Here is an 8,019-nt window from a genome sequence, read left to right as displayed (position 1 = left end):
GTTTACTTTTCGCAACAATTATTTTATTTAAAGATCTTTAAGACAACCTATCTAAATCCAAAACTTCTTTCCTTTTAGGCATTATTTGTTAAACTCATCGTTCCGGCAAATCTCCAAATTATCATCTTTCAAGTTTATAACTTGAACGTGAGTACTTTCATACCCCATTTTTCATCTTTCGTTTTGGGGTGACATTTCATACTTATTCAACTAAATGCTTTATACTTGAATCCTAAAACCACAAACGTTATTGTATACTTTACTTAAATAATTGCTCGATTTGGTGTTCTATGATTATATGCCTATGTGCTTATCGCTTTTGGTTGGTGGAACTATAAAATCCTAGACTATTTGGCATCCCCTTATAGCAATGTGTCGTTAACGTAATGCAATTAACGATAACTATAAAATCCTAGACTATTTGGTATCCCCTTATAGCTAGGTGTCACTAACGTAATTCTATTAGCGATATCTATTTATCCAAGTTATTGCTTTTATTTATTATTTCGTATACAAGTTTTGTGGCTTTTTATCACTATGTACTTATATGCTCAAACTTATGAAGTGTTCACCAACCTTTGTATTGACAAACTTTATTTTATGAAATGTTACAGGTTTTACTTTTGTTGACTCGTGGACTTGACGAAAAACGTTACCAAAACTATTAAGATATTAGTAAAACGAACAATATAATTGTTACTTGTATTCAGTTTGTTTGTATGAATGAGATGTGTTGTTTATTGATTTATGAAATAAAATGAGTTGATTAAATGTTGTCACTTTAAATAGTGTCTTGTGTATTTGTCCAATCACGTTGCACCCCGGCATGTTCTGCCGCCTTTGGTCGGGGTGTGACACTTGTTGTTGCGCCCATTGGAATGACGGAACTCGAAGCCAAATAGGCGACTCAAACGCCGATTGATAAACGTCGTTTCCAAACGGTTGTTGTGAGTTGTTTAGATTCATTATAAGTAAATTGTTTTGAGAAATGATTGTAGTTTACAGGCTGAGGGGTGTTTTTTTTTAAAGGGTGTTTAATTTTGAAAAAGGATTTGAGATTTGAGTTATCCCGTTGTATAACGGTTGAATAAATTAAATGGGGGTGGATTGTGGTTGAAATCAAATTAATTGTGTTGATATTTTCTATTTATCAAAACTAATTACGTAGGTCGATTAAATGGACGGATTATGTTGATTTTTTAACTAAATTAAAAAATGGGATATAACAAAACTAAAATTACATCCATTAAACTTAATTTAAATAATAAATATAACTAATTCATAGGTAGATCGTAAATATGATCAACTAAATCCGACTTAAGGTTATGATGTGTTTCCACATCACGGATTTCTTGATAGTTTTAATTCTTTGTTCATCGCTAGCTTCTTGTTGTTGATTATCCATTTCAATGTACGTACAAATCGCCTTGCCTTTTTCATCTATCATCATATTGTGTAATATAACCACATACATTAGCTGTTAGCCATTTTGGTTCCTAAGCTCGTGTCGGGTTAGCTATCGTATGCCATTTTTTAAGCATACCAAATGCTCGCTCAATATCCTTTCTCGCTGCCTCTTGAGCTTTTGCGAATACCTTGCGTTTTTCACCGATTGGATTTGAATATGAGCCTATAAACACAACATAATCATGGTAAATACCATCAACAAGATAATAACCGTATTTATATTCTACTCCATCAATGTAAGACCCCGTTACCGGTAGCCCTACATTTGGTGTTGGATTTACTCATAAACACAGTTCTACAAATCAGAGTTAATTAAAACTTTACGCGGAATATAATAACTTCAACCATAATATATTACATAACTTCCAAATCTCGTTTACCAAACATTCATAGCCATTTAAAAATAAAACATAGTCTTTAATTCATCATAACATTTATGCGAGATGCCAGTATCTTCGATTCCATGCCATGTGTCTTCAATCATGCGAGCTGCCTCAACCTATTTGCCTGCGTGCATACTAAAAGTCAGCTACGCTGAGTGAGTTCTAGTTAATCACATAACTTACTTTACGTGCACATATACGTGCCCGTAGGTACGCATTACATACTTAACATGTCCATCGTTCTTTCGTATACATTCATAACTAGCCTTACGTTATAAAGAGCATTCGCCCTACATACCTCGGATATTATTAGGGTCCGGTACCCTCCATCCTCGGATATTATTAGGGTCCAGTCACCTTTCATCCTCGGATATTATTAGGGTCCGGTACCCTGCATCCTCGGGTATTATTAGGGTCCGGTACCCTCCATCCTCGGATATTATTAGGGTCCGGTACCCTTTCTTCTATACCTCCTTAACATACTTTCTATATACGTAATCGTAAGTTTCGCACATACATACATCATTCATTCTTCATCTGACAATAAACATATAACATCAACCATTTCCTGGCAGTACATGCAATTCCGAAGATCGTTCATGTACCGGCAAGAAACCATTCATACATTTCACATAATACATATATGGCATACACTTATCACTTAGGATAAGAGTATTAACTAATCACATCGAGTATGCACACAGCCCCGAAAACATAACAAGGAATGGGGCTAGAAACTCACCTGAAGTCGGTTACGTTCACCGTTAATTGTTATTCCTTTCTTCAGTTGGGCGCGGCTAACCGTATAATAATTATACGTATCAATTATCTATCACTATCTATAACGTATTTCTAGTCTACTTATGACCCACAACGAACGGGGGTCCGGGGGCAGCGCCCTTGGCAGCGGGGTCTAGGGGCGGCAGCCCCTAGCAGGGTCCAAAGGGCAGAGCCCCTGGCTGGGGTCGAGCTATTTCTATTAACTGTCGTAACACATTTTCCATTAGGATTTTAAATCATTATTTAATTCGCTAACTCAAAAGTTCAAGGGCTTAATTGTAATTAATTCATTCTTTTTCTAAGTTCAGAGACCATTCTGTCATTATGTTAAACTTCTAGTTCGTCCCAGTCCTTTAACGAATGGGGTTCATAGCGAATGAACCCATTCATTACTTTATAACGAATCAAACCTTATTCGTTTGGTCTGGTTAACGAGTTGAACCTTATGACGAATTGAACTCTTATAACGAACCAGTCCTCTTAACGAATTAGATCTTTTAGCGAACTGGACTCATAACAAATTAGTCCATAGCGAACCAGTCTATGCAACGAATTGGACCTTCCAATTCGTTATCTTTTAACTATAGCGAATCAAGGGTAATTCGCTATATTTTCTCCTTAACGAACTGAAGCTAATTCGTTATATTCCCTTAGACGAATCAGCTAGTGAATTACTTCTGATTCGTTAGTTCCTCCTTAGCAAACTAGAGTTAGGTCAGAGAATGTCAGAACATTCCTTGATACTCCTCTTAACCTCGTACCACTTTCCGGCGCCGCCATTGCCGGAAAAACGCGTTTTCGCCGGAAAAACGTGTTTTAACTCGTTTTTCACCGTTTTTCGTCCCGTTCGATCCAGATCTGAGCTAGGGTGACCCCTAAGCTCATCTTAGGTTCGGTTTATACCCGATTCCACCCGAATCTCGTGACTTTAACGATGTAACGGTGTCGGCTCGTTGTTTTGTAACTAAATATAACGAGTTTAAGTTAATAAAACATCATACTTGTATTACCTTGGGTCGGTGCTCGGTTTCCTTCTTGGTTTCGGCTAGAGAAAAGGAAGAACTAAAGAGAAAGCTTAAGTGTGTGTTTTGGATGGTGTATGGAATATGTGAAATGGATGATTAATGGATGATTAAAGGTTTATATATTTAGGGATCATGGGCTCAAGCCCATGGACTCTACTTCTTTCTTTTATACCCAAAGTCCATAACCCATATTCATTTAACCCAACACTAGCCCAACTCATTTCTATTTATCTAAACCGATAACGACCCACAGTAAAATAGACGAAATTTATATTATTATTATGATCAAAAGTAGGATGTTACAATCAATCTCAAAAGAAGAATCAGGTGCTCCCCCACTTTCAATGTCATTTAATAATGGTGACCGTTCCAAAACATTTAAGTCGTTATTCGAACCCGCAACACCAAAATACGCATGCCATATCCATAGATCTTGTGAAGCTACTGCTTCCAAAGCCACTGTTGGATGACGATGATCACATCTCATGTACTGACCTCTCCAAGCAGTTGGACAATTAAACCACTCCCATTGCATACAATCCAAGCTACCAAGCATTCATGGGAAACAATGTTTAGATTCATGTGCTTCGTATAATTGTTGAATGTCATTCAAATTGGGTTTCCTAAGATATTTGTTCCCATAAATCTTGATCACACACTTACAAAATTAGTACATGCTTTCTCGTGCTGTTCTCTCGGACATTCTCAAATACTCGTCCCAAGCATCGGATGTTGTCCCGTATCCCATTTGACATAGTGCAGCAGTGCATTTTTGGTAGTTTGTAAAACCTCGTCCTCTCGCATCCATTGATTGTCTAAAAAACGGGTGGTACGATTCTAAATCTTAGCTATCTTTATGAATAATTCTTTGCTCAAACGAAAACGTCTCTTGAACATTTTTTCATCATATACCGGATTGTCGTCAAAGTAATCGGCTTCTAGGCGCTCGTGACCCGCTTCATGGTCTCTGTTTGAAGCAGCTCTTCTTGTTTACGGTGTTGAATTTTCACCCTCTTCGGTTAAAGTAGCGGCTGCAGCAGATGCGATCGTGTGAATAAAAAGCGGAACGACCGAACTCGACTCGTCATCGGATGAAAAATTCATCTTAGTTTAGAGAGATTTGTAAGTTTTTGATATGAAATATGGAAGAAGGAAGGGGTTTATTTATATGGTTTGGTAACTTTTTTTAATATATCTTATTTGAAAAAAAAATGAAAAGAAAAAACAAAATAAAAAAACAACCGTTGTCAAACGGTTATGAATAAAAAGCTTTTATTCTTCTTCTTGGAATAAGTCAAATATGGTTGTGATGAATAAATAAATATTATTTCTCCTCATATTTGGTCAGCAAAATAATCGGCAATTTAACATCCAAAACTCCAACGTCAAAGGTGCCGATTTCAGGGGGTGGAGTTCACCGACGGCACCATCTGCCATGTCAACATTTTCATTGGCATAATGGCATCCATACCTCACAACCTTAGTAAATACAAAGCTAATGGTCGTTGTGAATATGACGTAAACAAAAAATAATAAATTGTAATCTAAGTTTTTTTGGGATGAATCTTTAAAGTTTTTAATAAGAACATGAAAGGTTGAAGATTATAAACAGAACACATTATATATCCTCCCAAACCACCAACCACAAAGAAACAAGCTAGCCTAGCCACGTAAACAAAACTCATGACTTAGTAACCAAAGCTTAACATATTCGAACAAAACTCATGACTTAATTTTGTTACTCATATGTAATTTATTAAAAAATAGTAAACAATAATACTAAAACTGTCATTATAGTTTGCACGAACCATATACTAATGCCTAACCTATACCCAAGATGCATCTATTTGTCACTCTTACTTATCGCGATCACCAAACAAGTTATCACAACAAACGAGGGTGATCGATAACTTTGATGTCTATAAGGCGTCATGCGGCATAAATTAGTGTTGAAATACCATAATGGGTTTCTATAACGGGATAAATTGTTTTTATAAGGAAACACGACATGAATGTTTGATATTGTGTTTAATAGTCGAGAGAACACGCACATTATCAATCAAGTACTTATTCTAAGTTGATGTCATGATGTGTACCTTCTTAAGTTTATATTTATTTATTTTAATTATAAAGTTGCAAAGTGAAGGTTGGTGTTGGTGAGGAATATAAACATACAAATTTGAGTCGGTGGATCCAAGCCTGGATTTAGGTTTATAGGACACAAGAGATTCAACAGTTGCAACTTGACATAAGAGTGTAAGATTGTCCAGCTCATTGAAGATGAAGATTGGGGGTTGTTGGGCGGAGACGAATGAAGGACGCGTGAAATGATTAAGGTATTGATCATGAGAGAGCAAAAGAAGACGTCAATGTGCAAATCCGACGATGATGGAATCAGGGCCGTCTTTGAGGCATGGCAGGGTAGTCGACGGCCACAGGCCCGACACCCCCGCTAGGCCCGAAATAGTTTTTTTTCAAAAAAAAATTATATGTATTTTTTTTTATCAAAAACATGTGTATAATCAATGTTTCAACACAATTACATAACCACTAGCTTGGTCTAATGGTAAAGGGGTATGATATCTAACCAAAAGATTGTGGGTTATAGTCTTATTTGAGATAATTTTAAGCTTATTTTTATACAAAAATTTTATACACAACTTAAATAATAATCAAATAAAAAACATGTGTATAATCAATGTTTCAACACAATTACATAACCACTACCTTGGTCTAATGGTAAAGGGGTATGATATCTAACCAAAAGGTTGTGGGTTCTAGTCTTATTTGAGATAATTTTAAGCTTATTTTTATACAAAAATTTTATAAACAACTTAAATCATAATCAGATAAGTCCATTTATAATTAAATTGTTTAAACCCAACAAAATGTTTCTTTACTTAAGGCCTAAAAAAAGTTCGCCTTTGTCCCAAATTTTTTTTTCGTCTTTTCGGAGCCGGCCTTGGATGGAATCATGACAGTTAAGTTTTGAGAGATACTTTGGGTTTGTGTTTTCATTGAGTTTTGGGTGTTTAGAATGAGGGTTCAAAAAATGTTGTAATGTGCCAAGAGGAGAGTGGTACGATGCATGACAAAACACTGGTAGCATCAGTTTTACAATTGGACAATTGGTGCATGAAATGAGGTGGCATCGAACAATTTGCAAAGCTCATAAGAGGTGGTCGGAAAAAGAAAGTTGAAGGTTTTGATCAGGTTTTATATTATTTTTTTGTCATTTTTATTTACCGAGTAAATTACACAAATGATTTTTAAGGTTTGTAAAATAATGTCGTTTTAACTTAAACTTAAATTTGACTGAAATTAATGTTAAACCTAAATATATATAATACATTTAAATTATAAAAAATTTTACACACACATATATGTATCGATAATTGACCGCCCAAACTTCCGACCCATGTGGAAAAAATTCCTGGATCCGCCACTGAATAAGTAAACAACAAAAAAACTAAAATTGTCGTTATTGTTGCTGCACAAAACATATATCCAAGATGCATCTATTTATCTCTACATACCATGATTAACAAACAAGTTATTGCAACAAACGAGGGTGATCAATACCTTTGATGTCCATAAGGCGTCATGCGAGATAAATTAGTGTTGCAATACCAGAATGGTTTCCAAAACAGGATAAATTGATTCTATGAGGAAACACGCATGGAAGTTTAATATTGTGTTTAATAGTTGAGACAACTCGAACATTATCATTGTAGTACTTATTCTAAGTTGTCGTGTACTTTCTAAATTATTTATTTGTTTTTCTTTTTTTAAATTATAAAGTTGCAAAGTGATTATTCATGTTGTCTAGGAATAGAAACACACAATCTTGGGTTTAGAGTTGGTTGATTCAAGCCTAGATTTAGGTTTGTAACACACATAATATTCAATAGTTGCAACTTGACATAAGAGTGTAAGATTGTTGAGTTAATTGAAGATGAAGATTGAGGGCAGTTGGGCGGACACGAAGGATGCGTGAAACGATTAAGATAATGATCGTGAGAGATAGCAAAAGAAGACGTCAAAATACAAATCCATCGAGACGATTCATGACAATTGTGTTTTGAGAGATGCTTTGGGTTTGTGTTTTCATTGAGTTTTGGATGTTTAACATGGGGGTTCAAAAAAGGTTGTAATGTGCCAAGAGGAGAGTGGTACGATGCAGGACTAAACACTCGTAGCATCAGTTTTCACAATTGGTGCACGAAATTGGGGGGTTGGGGGGAGCAACGAACAGCCTGCAAAGCTCCGAAGAGGTGGTCGTAAAAAGAAAGTTGAAGGTTTTAGTCAGGTTTTAGATTATATTGTCATTTATATTTGCCGAGTAAATTACACAAATGTCGTTT

At 35.7% G+C, this 8,019-nt stretch overlaps 1 pseudogene; it reads right to left on the bottom strand.

The window, feature by feature from the left end:
* Positions 1-1,306: 1,306 nt before the first annotated feature.
* LOC143543626 (uncharacterized) lies at positions 1,307-7,260 on the bottom strand (annotated as a pseudogene).
* Positions 7,261-8,019: the final 759 nt, after the last annotated feature.

This window comes from Bidens hawaiensis, unplaced genomic scaffold (genome assembly GCF_021521415.1).
Source record: "Bidens hawaiensis isolate Kalapana, Puna unplaced genomic scaffold, B.hawaiensis_p1.1 tig00000888_1, whole genome shotgun sequence".
NCBI classification, from domain to species: Eukaryota; Viridiplantae; Streptophyta; class Magnoliopsida; order Asterales; family Asteraceae; genus Bidens; species Bidens hawaiensis.
Note: the sequence above shows the minus strand (reverse complement) of the source record. Positions and strands in the feature narration are given on the sequence as shown.